The 23656-nt window shown below is 33.9% G+C and overlaps 1 pseudogene; it reads left to right on the forward strand.

The window, feature by feature from the left end:
• The first annotated feature begins 23323 nt into the window (after positions 1-23323).
• On the forward strand, positions 23324-23443 carry LOC145294284 (5S ribosomal RNA; annotated as a pseudogene).
• The last annotated feature ends 213 nt before the right edge of the window (positions 23444-23656 follow it).

Raw genomic sequence — 23656 nt, forward strand, 5'->3', positions numbered from 1 at the left:
TTAGTGTGCCTGTTGATTTCACATTGCATTGCTTCTCTACAGTAGTTTATATATTTATATACCTGAAAGTGATCAATTATGGTAGTAATAATTATTGTATTGTATATGTTAATTTTTATTGTCATGTATTTGCGCTTTGTGCACTGAACTCAGAATAATGATGCTTTTGTATTTACTATTTACTTTATACATAAAATTTTCTGTTTGGATTGAAACTGCATTAAAAAAAATTCAATTCAATATAATACATATGTGATATTTTTTCTCATAATTACAAAAACAAATATTTTCTCTATCGTTTTGATACTGGGGTATATATCCGACATAGACACAGTTAGTCAACTGAGAACCATATTAGTCTTTCTAAAAGCATATAACATATCAACGGATACACACTCGAGAGTCACTACAATGGAAAAAATAATATTGAGCACTCCGGAACTAAGGTTTTGAATCATTAAACTTGCCTCGGTTCCTGAACGTAAATTTTCTTTTTCTCGTTAAATAACCTTTCAAAAAATAACACACACACATATATATATACATACATATAATATATATATATATATGTATATATATATATATATATATATAATATATATATATATATTCACACACACACACACACAAACGCATATATATATGCGTTTGTGTGTATATATGCTTTTAGAAAGACTTATATATACAGATATATATATATATACGAATGTATAATAAAAATTTCACATGTAATACATATATATGTGTGTGTGTGTGTGTGTGTGTGTGTGTGTGTGTGTGTGTGTGTGTGTGTGTGTGTGTGTGTGTGTTTTCTTATTCTTATCTGTTCTAACAGCTGGGTAGTGTTAATTCCAGGTGGGTGCCCACAGCCGCCATCTTATAAGCGCAGGCCGAAGCGTGCCAAGCCGTATTAGAAAACGCGCCAAGACGAACATACACCAAAAAGAAAATAAAACAATAAGATGTGGTCATTAGATATAGTAGAAAAAACGCGATTTACTTTGGATTACAACCATATTGTTATATCTGTCTGTCTCTCTCCTTCTCTCTCTCTCTCTCTCTCTCTCTCTCTCTCTCTCTCCAACTATCTATCTAACTATCTAGCTATCTCTATTATCCACGTTGTTTAATGCTTTTATCTTATCCGGTTTCTATCCATTCACCTATTAAACTATCTGCATATCTATATTATCCCGTGGCAAAAGTCTACTCAAAACTAAGCTTAATTAAATTCCAGCTAGATAGTGAACAATTCTATTGGACTATTGAAAACGATGCGCAGAGGAGACCATGTTATTTTATTTAAAAAGATTACTTGACAAGTGTCTGTTGACAATCTGTTTAAAGATAGTGTTCCACTGTGTGGAAATTATACGGAATAAACTCTCTTCATGTAAATTCTGAAATGAAGAGTTTTTTTGTTTTTTTTTTATAGAAGTGATTATAAGACGGTTGCTTCACCGGAAGTATAGGTTATGTAAAGACTGGATGAATTTTTTTCTGAAAAAATAAATGAACCATCCAAACTAGCGTCAATATCTGCAAAAAAACAAAACGCCAAAAAGAAAAACCCAGATGAAACTTTAATGCAATTAATTCATAAATTGAGTCCTCATAACAATGCAATATACAATCTTCCCTGATACATTTGGAAAAATAAAAATAAATATGTGTTATTACTTTTGGAACTCAATTCATATATATATATATATATATATATATATATATATATATATATATATATATATACTAGCAAAAGTACCCGTCGTTGACTGAATAAATATACAGCCTACAGAAAATGGACTCTGATTTATGAAAGTATGATAGTTTATTAAAAGGCTTGTAAAGAGATAGCTTCGAATTTGGGGGTATCAAAACAAAAGCAAAATATTATGAAAGTAAAAATAAAATAGATATACCCCATAATTTATTATAGCATACCTGTTTACGCTAAGCCACAAACTTTAATAAAGATTTTCATATCTATCTGCGTAAGTATACTTTGATAAGTATGTTTCAGTTTGAAGAAATATGGTACAATAAAATTTTGGGTGTTCGTTCGCGTCTGACCTCTATAGAATGGAAATTTGTCACAAAGTTTAACAAGGTGTTTTAATATAGATCCACAGAATATTGTGATAAGTGTTTCAGTGAGAATTATGTTTGGATCATTGTAATAATGTTTTTAAGTCATTGAAATCATTTTTACGCGCGTTTCAGACGTTCTGTGATGCGTCCTCGTCAGAAATTATTTTCAAATATGTTGGAGATGTAAAAATGGCGATTTTCGTAATTAATTTGAAGTTTTTCCAAGGGGTAGAGGTTTGTAAGTGTTTATTATTCATTGCCATACTCAATTTTTATTGCCCTTTTATTGGGCTTGTGAGGGAGACCATTAACCTGGCTGTAGTCGCTATCTCTTTCTCCTAATGTTTTTTCTTTTCCTTTAGGGTGGGGTAGGGTGTGTGTGTGTGTGTGTGTGTGTGTGTGTGTGCGTGTGCGCGCGTGTGTGTGCGTGTGTGTGTTTGCTTTTATTGGTTTGGTAATGTGTATATTGTTTTATAGTATTTTGGGGTTATTTGCTTCCTTAGGAAGGCGGCTGTGATCCGAGGTCGTTACTAATGTGTATATGTGGTGAGGGGGGTGCTAGCTCTTCTGAAATAAGGGTAGTAGTGCTTTCATTCTATTTTGATATTTATTTTTTGGATTCTTGGATTTTAGTATTGTGATTTTTCGTTTTAGTCTTTTCGGGTATTCCTTATATTGTGTTTGTTTAGAAAGAGGGGTGTATTCAAAATAGGGGATTGTTTAATGTTTCTATTTGTTTGTCTCCCCATGTGGGTATGGCCAGACTCAAGATCGGTTCCTAGTGTGGGGAAGATTTTGTTCCCCAGAGGGGAGGCATTGGAGGGGGTATATGTATATATATATATATATATATATATATATATATATATATATATATTATTATTATTATTATTATTATTATTATTATTATTATTTACTGTAATAATTATTAAATACCTACAGACACTAGTGTTTCATCCTTTCGGGAATCATCAGTACAGGGTGTCACGATTAACGCCAGTCTCGAAATTTGAACCCAGACAGCAGAAGTCATGTCTGGATTCAATAGCAAGGGCCCGAACCGTTCGGCTTTCGTCAACCGCGAGAGAAACAGTTTAAATTAAACATTTATTCTTATTAAATGCTTTTAACGTCAGTCAGAGTTATCTAATCCTTATATGATGATCTGCGCGTATGAACTAATTTGACCGACTTTATTACAACTGAAAGTGCTCAACGATAAGAAACATGTTTCTTAAAGGGGCTGACAACATTATTTACTATAATAAATATTAAGTAATATATATATATATATTGCGAAAAGTTGCATTCTGTAATGTTTATATACACTAATAATGTCTTTTGCAATCGTTTTTTTACTTGTTTTTTTTTAACAAAAGCACACAAATACACACACACACACAAACAAACGCATATACGGACTATATTAAGAACCATTAGCAACACATGTTATTGAGTAATGTTCTCAATATTTGTAAATACCCAATATTTTAAGATTTGTTATTGTTTATAACGCCAAGCGAATTGTGAAGTGCAGAACACACACACAAGACAGTAATGACCTTAGCATGAAACAAAACTGACGCTTTGCGAAGTAATATGTCTCTTAGAGACACCATACTGTAAATTTAGAAACCTTTCATTTATGAAGCGTAGAATTGGATGTTAGAATATGAGAATTATCAGAGCGCAATCAATTTGAATGGGTGGAATATGGCGAGGGAGCCGTTATTATTTATGAATCGGAAACGATGAAGATTATGTTACGTCAGGAATGTTTTAGTCGGTTACGGGCGGTGACAGCACTGAACTTTTGGAGTGTGTAGAACGTCTTTCGAGGACATTTGGTAGAAGTTTTATGACTAAATATGTAGAGAAAAAAATCAGGGACGTTTGACATTAAAGTGTTGCCATTGTAACGGTGTTGCTCATAGGGAACGCTGTAGCATTTCAATATGGATGTGTATCAAATGGTGTTCTAAATGATGGCTATTAACTTAGATTCATTGAATTTGTATGTGGAATTTTTGTTCCAGATGGGAATGTCTGCGGTGATTTTTATATATAGGATATATATATATATATATATATATATATATATATATATATATGTGTGTGTGTGTGTGTGTGTGTGTATGTGCGTGTGTGTGTGCGTATTTGCGTGTGTATAACCGAAAATCAAAATCAACATCGATGTCAAATACGTATAATCAGTCAAATTTAGCTTTTGCGATTATTTATATTAGCTGTCCTAAAAGAGAATCCATTTATCTATTATAAATTATTAATTACACGAAACAATATTTCACAATGGCTTCTTTGTCCATACCCCCATGAGATAGGAGCAGTAGTTGCGTTTCATTTTAAAGAGGTCTCGTCAGTAACACTAATTCTCTCTTCTAGTTTAATCTTTTGTCTTTTAGTCCTTCTTTCAAAATACAATGCAAGAATCTATATATTAATACGATGGCGCGTTTGATTCCGCTTACCGTAAAATACATTTTAATATTTTAAAAACCATGCAGATATATTAATATATGCAGATATGTTAATATTCATTAATACAAACATATGATGGCAAAAGTTTTAAAAAAATTTAATTAGTGCCATCAGCTAGAATCGAAACCAAAACATTCATCGGGTCAGTTCCTTACCGATGTTGGTGTCGAGGCAAGGATAATAAAGTCGAAATATTTACACTCTTGAAATAATGAATTTCATGTGATCATGCGCAGAAAGAAGTATAAGCATGTCGAAAAGAACGTTTCGAATTTCAACATGCGTTATTCATCAACCAAACAAAGAGTTTACTCGTTATAAACAATCCTTGGTGTATAATTCGTATTTCATGTTCATTTCAGTGTTATAGGGCCGGTAGTTTAAGAGTTACCTGCTAAATATTTATACACACATATTTCTACTGCTTTATTTAAATAGATTATATCTCTCGCTGTATGCCTCTCTAGGTCTATATCAATCCATCAATTCAATTATCAATCCATCGATTCAATTAATCCATTCCAACGCCCTTTTTGGATAATCGAGAAATCAGTTATAAATTATAACTCCTTATAAAACTCCTTAACGATATCGCCCACTTCTTAATCATCCGTAAAACTTCATGACTTTCTTATATTTATTTCGTATTATTTGATGAAAACTTCCGACATTCCAACTTATCTACTCAACCGACTTTACTGCCTGTTTTCATAAATACCCGCGTCGTCATCTCTCGTTTCCTTCCCTTGATTTTCACGAAGCATGTATTGGTACTCTGTGATCTTTAATACGATGTCAGTATCTGTATCCAAATTCTATTTTCCGAGGGACGTTTTACGATGTTTCCCCCCCCAAATAGATCAGAGGGGATTGAAAATTGCATTATTTTGATAACTAAACTTATGCATTAATGACCTTATGTTGTGTAATGGTGAACGAAGATCATACAGTGATATGCCTATGATGATTTTTCACTATCTGAACCCTAAATTGTGTTGTTGCAGTCTGTTTATGTTCCAATGCTATGATCGTTTAAATGTTCATATACGCGGGCACGCGCGAGCGTGTGTATATGCGATATATTTATTTTCATGCGTCTTTGATCTTTGTCCAACTGGAATTCCTCTTGTTCTTGGAGGAGAGGTTGGAACCTGTTTGAACGAATATTCATTCACTTGAACCTGATTGTATTTTATATAGTCTTTATTCACTTTTCAGGTGTCGATCGCAGAAAAATGCAAAGTGAATATCTTTGCTGGAGTGGTTGATTCTAGGTCTCCATTCTAAGACACTTCAGCTCCCTCCCTGGTGAAGGAGGGGGTCGACTTGTTAAACCGCCCGCCTGCTCAACGTCCAAATTCCAACTCCAATGCGATCTTGAACTAATCAGATCACGTGGTAACATACACGTAGTTCTGTCAGCTGATAAGATGCTTCCGGTAAACTTGTCTATGATATGATTTTATTATATTTTGACAGTTTTTATCAACATTCTTCATATTCATCTCTTGTTTATCTCTCCAGTTAGATAGATAGATAGATTCAGAAATAGATTGAAAACTAGATCGAGAGATATATCTATAATACACATAGATAAATAGATAGATCGATAGACAGATAAATAACTAACAAATACTTTCTTGTATTCGATCTACACTACGCTTCAATTTTCATATCTCTGTTAAAGATATTGACGCTGTGAAACTCCAAAAAAATCTCCCCTGTAGTGGATGTGTGTCAGAAGCAGAGATGCGTCATTGTTATCAACATACAGAAAACTCACTAACATGGTGTGGTTTCAAGTGAGGGCCACGCCATGTCACCTTACATACTCGAAAGGTGCAGAAATTTGTACTGCCCCCTGGTGGCCAATGGCGGACCCTGAGTGTGGCAGCAAGACTCGGTGCCGAGCCACAAGTCCAAAGAGACCCAGGCTTGGCTTCGATTCTGTATCCTTCTCTCACTGTCCCCCTCCTTCCACAACCTGAGCCCGCTAGATTATTCTTTTTTAGGTCATACTTCGAGAGCATCACCAACTTCCCACAACAACAAAGTCAGCCGCTGTCTGCCAAGAATTCGCCGAGCTTCCCCGGCGCTTGTAGAAAAGGCATGCTCCCAGTCCCGGACCCGAATCTAGGCGGTGATTGAGGCTGAAGGCAGGTACATAGAATAGAAGTCAGCTCTACAATATAATCAAGATTCCTGAAATGATTTTTCAATAAAAGTTTAAATAACTTAAAATTTCTGAAAGGGCGAAAATTTTATCATTCCACCTTGTACATATATCTCATCTCTCTTTACATTTCTCTCCTAATTTCTCTTCTCTGCTCACTCTTTATCTTTTCTTTACTCTCTATCTCCTGTGTTCATCTCATTTTCTATCTATCTATCTCGCTATAAATCACTCTCTCCAATTAGGAACAGGTACCTCAGCGCAGCGCACAAAAAACATCGCTTGTCTTATTCAGTCTATAACGCCACAATGACCCTCCACTTCTTCATCTTTTACGTTTGTTTTGCTTTCGCCGCTTTTCTTTCTATCTATCCTTACACAGAACCATGTGATGCCTGAATATTAAATAAATTTACGTCAATGACCTGCTTCCCCCCTTCTGCAAACGACAGCTGCAGGCCTCCACACTTAGATGTTTATCTCAGCTTTATTTTCTAAGGCCAAACGTATTATCAGAAAAAGAAATTTCATTCGAGACACCCCCGACCCTCGACTTTCTCCAACTAACTCTACCCACCGCTTACCAAAATATGTCGCCATATTACTACCACCCCATTGCGTGATTCCTCCTTCTACTACAGACCGGGACATAAAGATCTTCAAATTTCGAATTGATGTAACAAAGAACATAACGATCCTGTATATATATATATATATATATATATATATATATATATATATATAGAGAGAGAGAGAGAGAGAGAGATTAGATAGATATGTATATGTGTGTGCGTGTGTGTGCGTATGCGTGTGTGTGCGTGTGCGTGTGTGTGTATATGGCAATGGATGGTAATTAGTAAAAACCTAAAAACTGTTCTCAATACTATTGTAGGGCGAATATGTATATTTTTTATTACCGTTTTATCTGCTTTGTTACACATTTATAGGCATGTACCATTGTCGAGGAACTGTAGAGGTAATAGGCTTATAGCAAACCTCAGATAATGTGCTACAGTCTGTACGCATTATATTTGCATGTAATATCATGATTTTTAATCCTATTAAGGTCAAAGTTGGAGGGGTAAAATGAGTTCATTTTATTTATATAGATGGAAGATTGAAAGATATATATATATATATATATATATATCAGCTTTTTCTTCACCCTATTCCCCCCACTTCACTATTTGTTACCAAGTAAGATCTATGACTTATTTGTAGTGTTATCAAATACTTTTGCAAGCAAAATCCGATCTCGCATTTTGCTAAATCCTACCCTCTGATGAGAAGAAAAGTATTTCTTCGAAACTCCGCGGATTACGGATTATCCACTTATTTTTTGCTTCCTTTTTAAAATTAAATATATTTTAAAATCTTTTTCAAAGTGTTTTTAACATGTTTTATTTACTACTTGTTCTTGATATATATATATATATATATATATATATATATGTATACATATTTATATATGTATATTTATATATGTATATATATTTATGTATGTATATATATTTATATATATGTCTATATGTGTATAAATAAATATATATATATATATATATATACATACATATATGTATATATATATGTGTAACCCATTACTACCTGTCTCATGGTCGGGTCACCGACGACTAAACTGGTTCCCCCACCAGACTTGTTTGGTGAGGAGGGTGGCTAGTCTCCCTGAAGGATTAAAAACAAAACCTTCCAAAGGGCGAATGAACCCTTTTTCGGGGTCAACGGCCAACTAGCACCATGTGTGTTTGTGTGTATGTATATGTGTGTTAGGGTGGAGAGGGCTCCCGTAAGCCGTGGTGAAGGCAACCTTTCTAGGACAAGCAAATCTCTGATTTAAAAAACCATAAAGTGGGAGACCAGTACCCGCATTAAGCTGGTCTGCAGTTTAACTTGTTGCTGGCTATCTTGCTCTTGCTTGTTGCTGGATCTCAACATTTTGAACCGAGAGAGAGAGAGAGAGAGAGAGAGAGAGAGAGAGACATATCTGTCGTACAAAGCTAAGACTTTGTAACACCATCTGTGTATTGATACTCCCTCAGATTAAAATGTTCCTGTGGCAATGAAAGTCATTTTTGGGCTCATGGACTTTTAAGTGTCTGAGGGAGTGGCATACGCCTGACAAGACGTTGCAATAATCATCATATATATATATATATATGTACATATATATATGTATATAATGAAACTGATATAACAGATTTGTTTCTAATAAAAACATAAGATGTGACAAATAGTCAATGGCAATGTAATATTAAAGATTAATAAACGCTCAATAATTAACAATAAAATCAAGCATTATAACCTATATAATAATCAGTTGAACAGAGAAATATTTATAAAAAATTTCAACACTACAATATTATCCTTTATCTGCTTTAGGGGAAGTGATAGATGAATAAATAATTAGAAATTTCTTTACTCAAACATACACGTCTGTGTGTTTGATTGCCCTTTTATTTCCACTTGTGACTCCGGTCTTTTTCGCATTGCTCTTGACTTTTTAAAACTTCCATATTTACCAGCAATGCTTCAAGCAATCTACTATTTATTATATATATATATATATATATATATATATATATATATATATATATATATATATATATATATATATGTATATATATGAAATAAAATGGAGGTGGAAGGACCTGGATACTCAACGATTTGCCCGATTTATGCGGGCTTCTTCAAGAGGGATGGTCATTGACGAGAGAGTCTGAGGATTGGAGCTATATATAATGATGGGGGAAAGCAACGTGTTTTCATTATGTAAATTAGATATCATATAATCATATACATATATTTTATGAGAGAAAAAAATAAATTAGAGTAAACTAGTGTAGTGGATTACGTCTAAAAGTTAAAATATCGTAGAGATTAAAAAGAATAAAATGTATATATATGTATATATGATATCTAATTTACATAAGGAAAACACGTTGCTCTCCTCCATCATTATATATAGCCCCAATCCTCCGACTCTCTCGTCAATGAACATCCCTCTTGAAGAAGCCCGCATAAATCGGGCGAAATGTTGAGTATCCAGGTCCTTCCACCTCCATTTTATTTCATATCGTCGGATTTAATCCAGCTCAACAATCATATATATATATATGTATATATATAGTAAGTTATATAGTAAGTTTCACTCTAGGACTCTTCAGGCTGAAGAGTTCTAGTGTGGATGAAACGCGGAATATTCAGTGTAGCTTAATCGCCATATATATTTTATAACTTACTAACTAGCTCTACCTACGTATTGAGCACTGTTGAAGTAAATACTTAAAGTTTACGCATAAATCTATACTTTCGTATATTAATTTTATGTGAGTAAATTAAGTAGTTATATTATTATGTGAGTAAATAAATAGTTTACACACATATATATATATATATATATATATATATATATATATATATATATATATATATATATATGCTTTTATACATATCGTCAGAGAGACTGTTTTGCTGAATTACAACTTGTTGCCCGCCTAGACATGCGACTATCTCAAATCAGGATTGAAACTCTACCATCTAGAAAATAGTCAGCGCTTCTAAGTATTAGTTATTTGACTGGCATTGCGTGAGGTATCTAATGTTACATTGATCATATATTGTCTAAAAACCTAAGCTCCATTTCTTTATATAACGAGCATTACATTATGAGCCAGTGAGGGCTTTTTTTTTAATCACCAATATACTCAACCTAAGATGGGAGCGTTTATAGTATATTAGTGGCCTGGCAAAGCCACAGGGGAGACATCCAAGCAAAAAGCTCCGAAGGAAAATTCATCTCAAAGCAGCAAAACTAAAGCTGGCTAGATAAGACAGTACATTTATAACTGTATCCTAATTTGGGCATTTATTTTTTCAGCTTGTAAATATAGGTTATTTTTAACCATTGGTAACAAAGTTTTAAACATAGAATAGTATTATAATCTTCTAAAATGCCGCAAATTATCATTTAATTTCGGCTGACAGAACCAAAGATAAGAGCATTTTAATATTCAATTTAGTGACGAGTATAGATATATCCATATATAGGGGCAATATCATGAGTTTGAAACCTCAGCAACTACTGATTAAAATTTAAGAAATGCAGGCTCCTTGGAAAGATAATGACCTGAATTGTGTAGCGGGCTATGTGGCATCACTGTTTCAAGAAGTGGGAGATCACGTTTCTATAGTAATTTAACGTAAAATAAGCCCTGCCTCTATGGCCATCTTGGCAATACAGTGGATGCTCATTTTACGTTAAATTATTGAAGAAAAGTGATCCCTCACTTCATAATTTCTTCATATCTTGGAAATTAATCGTTCCAGAGATTTTTACCTGTTTTCCGTTTACATCCAAAAGGAACTTATAATAGTAGTAATGTTAAAGGATGTTTCGTGGGTGGAAATATACTGCACCATTACCAATACTTACACCATACTTCAACCATAGCTATTCATTTTCCTTGTTTCGCATATGAATTACAAAATATCTGATAATTTAACAATATCCCTGTACTGGAGCGGAGACAAAAACTTGCTGCTATGGTTTCAAGTGATTTAAAAAAAAAACGTGGGGAGACTTGATTCCAAATATTTCTCATATGTTATATCTTCCCTCTTTAGTTTTCATACATGATGTAAATTTCAGTGTATAATGCTTATTTGATACTGGGAATATTCATAATCGTACCTTATTCCAAAATAGATGAAATATAACACATGAGAAATATTTGGAATACAATTCTCCCCTTGCTATTAGTCAGAGGATTTAAAATAATAGCAGCAAGTTTTATACATTTATACACTCACACACACAGACACACAAACACACAGACACACGCATCGCACACACACACACACACACACATATATATATATATATATATATATATAAATTGAACCCCAGAGAACAGTGGCCCTAGTATATTGGGTAATTAACACACACACACACACACACACACACATATATATATATATATATATATATATATATAAACGGTAAGTTTTATTCTATACATTTTCATTTGACGATTCTCACGGGGATTAAACACGGAAATTCTTCGTATCTTAATTGTCATATAGCTTTAAAAACTCAGAATCTAACCTCACTCATGTGTTGAGTCCAGTGTAAGTAAATACTGATATTCGATGCATAAAATATTGCATTTTCTTATACCTTTTATGGATATATGAAATACTAATGAGTTTGAAGCCCTTTGTAAAAATTCAGACACCTCCGATATTTATGAAATATAACAAGAATTATAAGTCATTATTTAACAACTATTTCCTAAGTTTCCATTTCTCCGGAGTATTTGAAGGGTTTCTTGCATAAAATTTGAAGCATATTCAAAGTAACTACTCTCCCTGAATTTCATTCACTTCTGCACATTCTTTTAGACAAAGGTCGACAACTTATTCAACCGAGCGGGGTGGATGGTTGCGGGCCGGGCGAAGGTCATTCATAAAAAAATAAGGAAAATTACACATACAAATCCCTGTCGATCTAAACAGTTAAAGCTGTAATGACAATAAACATTGAGAAATAAGTAAAAATTAAAAAAAAAAACGCCGTAAAAAATTTAGTTTGTCTCATGATTGTTACAATAATTCAAAGTGAACACAAAATCACCTGAAGCGAAATGGATTTAATTATGATATGTAAAGATAAGAACGATAAAATTGTCGCGCTAATGAAAACAACACTATAGATATATTTTTCAAATTTTTATTGAAAAATAAAAAAAAAACAATTCAGTTAACTTGATTATGTAGTAGGGCTGACATCTATTCAATTTAACCTCCTCGATACAGGACCGGAACTAGGAGCATGCTTTTCATACAATCGCCGGCGGGAGCTCGGCGAATACTATGTGATCAGGCTAGCTTTGCTGTTATGCAGGTGGTTATGTTGGTGATGTTCTAGACATAGGTTCAAACAAAGTAGTGCAGCGGGTTTAACCCGAGGGAGGAGAAAGGGGTCACTGTTAGACGGAAGTCGTGCAATTAATTCGAGAGCACTTTTGTCACACAGAAATTTGTTTACACTAGAAGAATTATTTTTAATACTAAAAGTCCACCCGGCATTGCCCGGCTATAAAATACGCTTAAGTATGATATTTTCATTAATGCAAAGTTCGTATTTATTAATATATTATATTGGACCCAATATAAAGAAATGATTTAAAAAGTTACAAAAAAAAGTTCGTGCACCACCACCGAGAATCAAAACAAAAACGTTTTACTTACGAATTACTTTTTCCTTTAACCTTAATGAGCTATGAACACATGTTGTCTGAAAGGTTTAAAATCAAAGCATAGACCATTAGCTATTACGTTACGCGTGCATATTTGTAATGTCGTCGTTCAACCTTCGCCTGGAAAATTATTTCTTTTTAATTTTCACATATTCCAACAGTTTCCCTTAGCTAAAACCGAAATATAATATTTTGCATGGGTTCGAATACCCTATATATCAAGTTCCATGTCTGTAGACCAAAAGCTGACATGGGAGTTTAGTAGGCAAACTTTTTAAACAAATGTATATACGTATACTTAAATATATATAAAAGAGGTTTGTATTTAGGACAAGTTTTAGGATAATATTACGCAAGTATAAATAATGTAAAATATTTTGCATGGATATAATTACATGTCATAGTTAACTAAAGATGATGATCCTATAAAAATCAGGAAAAAAAAACTAATAGGGAATTAATCAAAATAAATGTTTAAAAATATGCAACTTAACTAAATCTTTTGCAGATGAATGCAATACCACGATCATATATAACAGTCGTATTTTCTTTTTAATAAATAGAAGAAAATGGTTTTCAGTATGAATATCAATACACAAAAAACCCTTCAACTTCATGGGAGTATTGATAATCATCTCTATCCTATTTCCATCGATTAGCGATAGCTTAATAGTCAGGACAGGAGTACGCTTCGTCACTTACATGTTTGATACATATTTTTATCTCACTAGTCATCCTTGGCTTGATCTAAAACAAGCATAACTTTAGCAAAAGAATTGCCAGTCTAGCCGGCTTTATCAGAGACGACATTAACTCAGATGAAAAAAACGCAGAATATTATTCAAACGTTTTTCGAATTATTTGGATTCATCAGAGTAATTTTCTCATCTTCAGTGTCATTTTCACAACGTTTCGGTTGATGTAACATCCGACTTTCTTCGGGTATATCTTGTAGAACACGGAGGGTTGGACGGAATTTTTAACAGAGCCCTTTATTTACTTCACATAGGTAGCATGCTCTTGTCCCGTCAGTCATAATTAGATAAAGGTCCTAAGTAATTTGCAATTGTATTTTTTAGTCGCCCACACTGACAACTAGATTTTAAACCTTCAGGAGAATATCATTTTTACAGTTGATTTTTCAAGTATTCTAACCACTGCGTCAGGAATCCTTGCGATACAGCTGAAGAAGGTCGGAAGTTACAAACGTTGTGAAAATAAGACTCAAGATGAGAACCGTAGTCTGATAACCCCAATACATACGAATAATCAATCCTCATCTCAAAATCTCTTAAACATCATTCTCCAAAAGTATCAAATAGCACTTTAAAATTGTAGATTTATTTTCTACTTGCAGGGAGACTTAACGTTGCCTGGGATTGAATGAAGATCAACGAATGTTCCCCACTTTTAATGTCGCCAATTTCGGTAAAATCGGCCACTTTGTCGATCACATCGATTGAATGCCTGCTCTAATCGGAGATTCACCGTCGTGCACCTACAGGGAGCTTTACATGCCTCCTTGCAATGACTTAGTTCATAATACATTATAGTCTAAATTGCACTGTAGAGAACAATGTTGGTGTTATAAAATGATTTTATAGAGTGGCTTGAATTTAAGTTTAAAATGCAAAAGGCAAATATGATTCTAATTGTGCTGTAAATTTATGTCGAACTCATCTCTTTCATATGAATGAGTTTTTTTTTTACAAAGGAATTACCACTTATCAAGGTCCAGGGGCCACTCGAGGAGAATGGTTAAAGAGTGTACAGTAGTCAAAAGGACAATGTCATAGTAATCGTTGGAAGTGCAAATTTCGTAAATTGGATTACTTAAGGGGAACGGCTTATTAAGAACTTTTTTACATTGGACTTGAAGACGGCAATATTGTAGTCAACTTACTTTTGATTTTAAATGCCGGTCCCTCCTACGTCTGTGTCTTAAATCAAAGTTTCAAATGCAAAAATTAAGTATCATGGTTCAATTATTCTCTAACCCAAAAAATTCATTTCGACCGCATCTCTGTCATATCAAAGAACCTACTATTGATTTTATAAGCGCGATCATAAAACTCTCAAATTTACTTGTGACCTCTGGCTGCATAAAGTCGTTACCTTTTTTCAATGCTGACTGTTCCTACATTAATCAGATTTTTTTCGATCGTCGATTTTCGATAATTATTGAAGGCGTTCAGATACGGAAGCTGTTTAAGAACAGACATATAAAGTACGTGTGTGTGTAATTTCAAGAAAATTAGTTCGGTCGCTGTGGATGCATAATGAACGAAGTTACACACACAGACATACACCTAGTAACGCACACAGACATACACACAGACAAACACACAGTACCACACACAGACATACACACAGTAACACACACAGACATACACACAGACAAACACACAGTAACCCCACAGACATACACACAAACAAACACACAGTAACACACAGACATACACAACGACAAATAAACAGAAACACGCAGACGTACACACATACACACACAGACATACACACAAACACACAGTATCACACACAGGCAAATACACAGACAAACACACACAAACACGCACAGATATACATACAGACAAACACACAGACATACACACAGATGAACACGCAGACATACACAGACGTACACACAAACAACACAGTAGCACACACACGAACACATTGACATATACAAACGTACAGACAGACACACACAGGCATACATACGCACACAGACAAACACACACGTACATACACACATACAAACACACACAAACATACAGACAAACACACAAAGTGCCTTTTATATAATTATAGTGATTACGAAAGTTGGTAACGGTGTTTTTGTCATACATACTAATATTGGCACGTAGAACAATTACATCATAGGCAATAAGTGGCGAACTTTAAAATATGATTAATTGCTAACAACATTTTCTTTTAGTAATAATTTCTTACCATTATCAAGGTTCTTGCACCAATTCATCCCCTCTTTTTTTAGTATATTTTTGCCTGTAAGTCATCAGTGCCCCCTTTCTTGTACCCCTCAGCTTTCCAATCTTTCTAGTTCTTCACCTCGCTCTTTCTCATTCCACCCTCTCATTTACCTCTCTCCCCCATCCTCTTTTTCTCCAATGTTTATCGTCTTGTTTTATTCTTTGTCTGCCAAATGATTTTTATGAGTGACCTTGTGCTTTTTGTTCATGACGTCATCAGTTTTCAGTAAACCGATCCCTTTTTTTCTCTATAACAAGTTAGTAATTAAGTTCCTTTAACTTTTGTGCAAACCAGTTGATTTTTATCTTGCACCGGCAATCGTGTTCAATCTCTGTTTAATCTCATTTAATGCTTCATCATCTCATATGTTCAGTTCTCCAGGTGTAATCCTAAAACTTGCCATAGGAGTAACCTCCTCATTATTTAGGATTTCTTCAATTTCGTAATTATTAAAAAGGTTTTGCTAAGATGTCGAAAGGTTGCGTTAGGGTTAGTGTTGGATATTTATTTTTTACGGCGAGATTTTAAACTATGATCGAAAATGTGATCAAAGCGTTTGCGCTCCTGTAAAACCACACACTAAAAATGCATGTGCAGCGCTGTCGGCATCTTATATATGGAAGGGGACAGATCCCAGTAATTAGGAAAACAAAGCAAATAAATTTAAAAATATTTATGAAAGGAAAAGGCTGGAATTGAACTCAGTATTCAAAAGTTAAAAGTGAATACTTATTGCAATCTCAGGAACTTAGTAAATTGACCATCATGTTTAGAAATAACTAGATAACTATGCAACTAGTATGTCAGAGTTAGAACAATGGAAATCAATTTAGGAATTTTCCTGTGTTCCGAAGGCGTGGTGAGACATGTGTAATATGTAGAATCCACGTGAGGAATCTCACATGTCTGTGCACGTCTCCGACGTAACAAATAAAGATAATTTACAATATATTAAGAGTCAGCTTGGGCAGAGTCGAGTTCGCGTGTTACTTCAGAGTTGGGAGACAGCAATGGAGTCAGCTGAACCCCTTCTTGGAGCGACCAGAAAGAGTAACAAGAAAATGAAACTTTGAAAGGCAATTGAATTCCTGGTCATCAATCATCCAGCTGGGAGAATAAATATCATCATGTACTTTGTAAACCTTTTCTTCGTTGTCATCTTTCAACTTGATAAATAATGTGATTTAGTCTATCGTATTTGTAAAAGAACTTAATATTAAACACCCTCCTTTCATAATTTTGACTGGATCCCCTCCTTCAGTAATGAATTCTTATCGCCTGTGTTATATGAATTGTCATTACGGTAGTCGTTGTAAAAATAGTATAGACGCTGATGATGTTGCTGTCGAGGCTTCGTACACGTATATATTGATGAGAGATTTTATATATGCGTGAGACGATTCGTTCGTCATCCTGGAATCTTAAACAGAATTTTCATTATTAATAGACATTTCGAATAGACGCGTCTTAACATATCATTCAGGTTCAGCAACATACCGCAGTCCACAGGAAAAGGTCCTTTCAGAAACAATCTACACTCTGTTCATTCGAATGCCGAAAAAAATATCCCGCGGCGACATGGTGGGGTCGATAAGTTCATGTTTCCATTTACAATGTGTTCGAGACAAATATTTTTAAGGGAGAAGAGCGAGATAATTTATTATCTTGGCACGAAATTGCTTCATGCTTAAAATTAAAAATGCATTTTGCTGAATACATCGCAGGCATTCAAATCAACGTAAATCTCCAGAGCGACATATGTACGATACTTTAACGTGTGTCCTAGTGTTGGATACCTAGTCTGCGTATATTGAAAAATTATTTTGACAAAAGCATGCACTTGTGAGAACAATGAAATACGAGATGCCTTAAATAAGTTTCCAGGGTTTTTCGTATACGCACTTCTATTGTAAGTGCACACAGGAAACTCTAACCTCCTTCGAAATAATCTCCTCCGGCTGCAATGCACTTGTTATACTGTTCCGACAACGTCTTGGTTACCACAAAGAAGTCCTGTTGCGTGTGCATGTTAATGGCCCACGGCATAACCTCTTTCATCTCCTTAATCTTATTGAATATCCAAAAATTACAGCAAACAAAGTCTGGACTAAAGATAGATGAATTTATCAGCTAGGTTATCTCTCTGCTGTCATGATAACATCTTACTTTCTGATCTTCTCTGAGCAGCCTTGGGTCAAACTTCGCGCAAATATATCGCGTCTTCAGTTCCGCACACTGACACCAAACTGTGCCGTATTGCTTTTCTAGACACAACAAGGTCCTTCTCCATGAAATTCTTTATTTCTCCAATCAACCCGAGACTTCTAACTTACTCTTATGACACTTTTTATTTTACGCTAGAGATTTCATTTCCACATTGAATAGAAGTGATATACAGAAATTTTCTGTGCATTGGTAGCAAGAGAAACAATCTGCGAGAGGCAACAGGGGTTAGATTAGAATTAGACGGCAGAGTAGGTAGCATCACTAATCGCATTTATCAATATTGGTTTAAAGCATTTGTCTGTTTGCCCACACTGAAGACAAGAAAGGAAATTATATTGTAGGGGCTGCGTTCATGCCGAACCTTTATTGAATGTAAATGTGTCACAGACTCGAAAGAAGGAGTTTGGAAATAGACGTCATATATATAACAAAAACAATAGAAAATAAACAAATAAATGAATTAAATAACCATGAATATACATAAACGATCACACATATATGTATATATATATATATGTATATATGTGTGCATATATGTATGTACACATATATATATATATATATATATTTATATATAAACTAACAAAGAAGAAAAAAAAACCTATTTTTAAAACAGATCCTTTGTCCGATAAAATGCATGCCCATTGGCTGATAGGAAGGGCGCGGTGGATACTAGAAAGCTGATTGGCTAACTAAAATCTCAATAGAAGAGGAGCATAAAAAAGCACAAAATTCGCCCATAAGTCTGAGGAGTCCTAGAGTGGATGAAACGCGGAATATTCAGTGTAGCTTAATCGCCATATATATTTTACAACTTACTAACTAGCTCTACCTACGTATTGAGCACTTTTAAAGTAAATACTTAAAGTTTACGCATAAATCTATATTTTCGTATATTCATTTTTATGTGAGTAAATTAAGTAGTTATATATATATATATATATATATATATATATATATATATATATATATATATATATATATATATATACATGTTCCTATGAATTCGGTTTTCTTTTGTGGGCATTGATACTCATATAAAAACGCTCTTTTCTATTTTTCTATTTATTTAAAAAGAAAATACAATTTTCTTATGAAAAATGCATTCACTGGCAAAAGAGCTAGCTAATTTGCATATTCTTTTAAACGTTCATTTTAATTAATTCCCTGTTAGTTTTTTTTCGGTTTTCTTATGGGATAATCATCTTTAGTTAACTATTACGTGTAATTATATTCATGCAGATATTCTACATGATTTCTACGGGCATAATATTTGGGGAAAATCTTTACAGTAAACGAAAACTTGTTTCCATATATATTTATGTATACGTATATATTTTTGTTCAATGTATCTATCTGTCTATATTTCTATGTATCTATCTATAAAAGTGAACGTGCCTGTGTGTCTGTGTGTCTGTCTGTGTGTCTGTGTATCTGTCTGTCTGTGTACATTTCCCTACGCAATAACTCTGTCAATTTAAAGTCTACAGACTCGAAATTTGATATACAGGGTTCTGAGATTTGGGAAAATCTTTCAGATGGGTTGTCGGTCAGAAATTTCGCTGTTAATAGGCCAATGTTCATCGATTTGATCTTTGAAAACTCTACCAAACTCCTCCGACAATTTTGTGGTCTAAACACGTGAAGTTTTAAATATAGATTTCTTGGACATAGATCTAACTTAATAACTTCATTTAAGCTTAAAACAATAATTTTTTAGGGGTCATAACAGGGGTCAAAGTTTAAAAAATTAACCCTTTTTGTTTTTGGTTTTGCTCAGCATACACTTCCAAAAAACCGTGCAACGCCGGCTGAAATGCTAGCATATCTATTAAAGTGAACGTGTCTGTGTGTTGTGTGTGTGCGTGTGTGGGGGTGTACATTTTCCTACGCAATAACTCTGTTACTTTTTAGTCTACAAACTCGAAATTTGATATAGAGGGTACTGAGATTTGGGAAAATCTATGTGATAAGTTTACGGATAGAAATTTGGCTATTAAGGGTTCAAAGTTCAACGATTTGACTTTTGAGAACTCTACCAAACTCCATCGATAACTTGGGGTTCAACCACTTGAAATTTTAGATGTAGGTTTCTTGGACATGGATCTAACTTAATAAATTCAGTTGAGCCCAAAGCAATAAATGTTAAGGTGTCATAAGAGGGGTCAAATTTATAAAAATTGATAATTTCTTCTTTTTTCTTTTTTTTTTGCTCAGCATACACATCCAAACACCCGGGCAACGCCGGGCACCCATGCTAGTATATATATATATATATATATATATATATATATATATATATATATATATATATAACTTTTATACACATAAAGATATATATTAGACTAAATGTGTGTATATATCTATATATATATATGCCCCCCCCACACACACATATATATATATATATATATATATATATATATATATATATATATATATATATATATATATATATATACTAGGGCAACTGGCAACCAGCTTTGGCCGGTCGTAATATACGCTTAAATATGATACTTTAACTAACTGTAGATTTCGTAATTATATATATATATATATATATATATATATATATATATATATATATATATATTTATATAATTTCCTTGGATATTTAAATATATATATATATATATATACATATATATATATATATGTATATATATATATATATATATATATATATATATATACAGTAGAACGGCATTACAAATTTCTAATAAAATGCAATACAGTATATAATACACATGTATATAATCAAATAAGATTATAAATAACACCCTGAGACGGGTCAAATACCCAAAGCAGCGGCAGGAACAACATCGTATTCCACTTTTTAACTCGAAAAAAATATCCTAGAGCTACATTATCTCGGGGTTCTACTGTAATTTGAGCGCCATCAGCTAGAATCGAAACCGAAACCAAAACATAGTAAAACATTGTTTCATGATTGAAAATATGTCTACGATTTAAGCAAACACGAAAGTCCATTTGTACTCAATATGATTTTATGGTGGTAAAGTGTGTGCATTTTCATGACAACAATGTTTTTTTTAATAGTCAAGATGCAAGCAAGGGCGATCGGGCTGTTCAACGAGTTTTATACTTATACTAGAAGCCGGTAGGCGTTTCCCGGCTATAAAATCAGCTTATACATGATAGTTTAATTCATTTAGATCATGTATTAACACTTACAGAGACAATTCGATTATTATATTGAACCTAATGGTAGTTAGATAATAACTAAATATCTCTCTCTCTCTCTCTCTCTCTCTCTCTCTCTCTCTCTCTATATATATATATATATATATATATATATATATATATATATATATATAACTACTTCATTTACTCACATAAAATTAATATGCGTAAACTTTAAGTATTTACTTCAAAAGTGCTCAATACGTAGGTAGAGCTAGTTAGTAATTCATAAAATATATATGGCGATTAAGCTACACTGAATATTCGGCGTTTCATCCACTCTAGGATTCGTCAGGCTTATGCACGAATTCTGTAGTTGTTTCTCGTTTTTATATGGTCCTCTTCTGTTGAGGATTTTAGTTAGCCAATCAGCTTTCTAGTATCCACCACGCCCCTTCCTATCAGCCAATGGGCATGCATTTTATCGAACAGATGATAAACAACACTAGCGAATAAATACTGGGAACTCAAAGAAAGCGGACATTCGCCAGTAGTCGAATGGAAAATAAGAAGACAAGCTACCACGTGTAGGCATTTAGACGACCCATATAAATTATCCCTTCATGAAAAATTTGCTATCCTGTACTTGTAAGAACCCCAAAATCTATTAAACTGTAGAAGAGAAATAGCAAATATCTGTGTTCACAAAATAAAACTTACTCTATGATAGCGATACACAATAGCTTTGAAACTAACAAAAACAATAGAAAATAAACAAATAAATAAATTAAATAAACATGAATATACATAAACAATCCCACATATATGTATGTATATATATGTATATATATATGTGCATATATGTGTGTACACATATGTATATTTATATATAAAAAAAGGAAAAGGTCTGCCTTAAACCACTAACCTAGTTCTAAAACAGATCCTTTGTTCGATAAAATTCATGCCCATTGGCTGATAGGAAGGGGTGCGGTGGATACTAGAAATATGATTAGCTAACTAAAATCCTCAACAGAAGAGGACCATATAAAAACGATAAACAACCAATATGACTTTGACATATAAACATATAGATATGAATTAAACTGTTATGTCGTCCGATCGTCCAAACAGGGTGCAAGCAAGGACCACAGAGTTTTAGAATTATATAGATAAAAGCAGACTTGAATAACTTCTCAAACTTGTTTCGTATGGAAACTTTAGTTGATAGTACATACACGAAACTCTGGTCCATATTCGAAGTAATCTCCTTCGGCTGCAATATACTTGTTGTACCGTTCTAACAATTTCCGGAGAATTTCCTGGATATTCCTGTGTCTGGGCGTGTCAATGACCCTCGTCACAACCTCTTTCATTTCCTCAATTGTCTCAAGCGAACGCCTCTCAGGCTTTCGTCGAGTTTAGAGAATAACCCAAAGGCACAAATAGCAAGGCCCGAACTATAGGGCTGGTAAGAAACTGTCTTGATGTCCATCTTGGTGAAATAGTCTTTGACAACTATGGATGTGTGAACTGCTGTATCCGCACAAAGCATCCGCATCATTATTTTCTTGGCAATGATTGTATGCTGTTCCAACACCCACATGCACACTGTGCACTTATTATCTTTATAGACGCACGACGGTTCTTATCAATGAAATTCTTTATTTGGCCAATCAACTCTGATATTTTGACTTTCTTACACTATCAATCTCCCTTCATAATCTATCACCAACTTCCTGCTTACCTTGAATTTATTACGGCACTTACAGTCTGAGGCCCGATTCATGCAAGATGGTCCCAACACAGTCTGAATCATTCCATACGTTTCTTTTGACATTTTCCAAGGTTTAAACATAATTTTATTGCATATCGCTCTTTTAAATTGCCCACACATCCAGATTATATACATTTCCCACACATCCAGATTATATACGGCATAATCACGTTTACACACCGGTTCCCCATCAGTTCACCGAAGTTAAGCAACGTTGAGCCTGGTCATTACTAAAATGGGTGACCAATTTGGGAAGTCTAGGTGCTGTATGTAGGAGGACATCGACATCTCCCTGCAAGAAGTTGCAAAAACCTAACGTCGTCATCTCCCTAACGGGGATATACATGCGTCTGGGGACCGCTTGTGCATTTCATACTCCCATGAAACTTCCTCCCTCGGAGGAAGCCGATTAAACCTTGAATAGGGTTGGTGCTGACTGCACACACACACATACACACACACACATCCAGATTGCATTTTTGAAAT

This window comes from Euprymna scolopes, chromosome 15 (genome assembly GCF_053919585.1).
Source record: "Euprymna scolopes isolate OS-2025 chromosome 15, ASM5391958v1, whole genome shotgun sequence".
NCBI classification, from domain to species: domain Eukaryota; kingdom Metazoa; phylum Mollusca; class Cephalopoda; order Sepiida; family Sepiolidae; genus Euprymna; species Euprymna scolopes.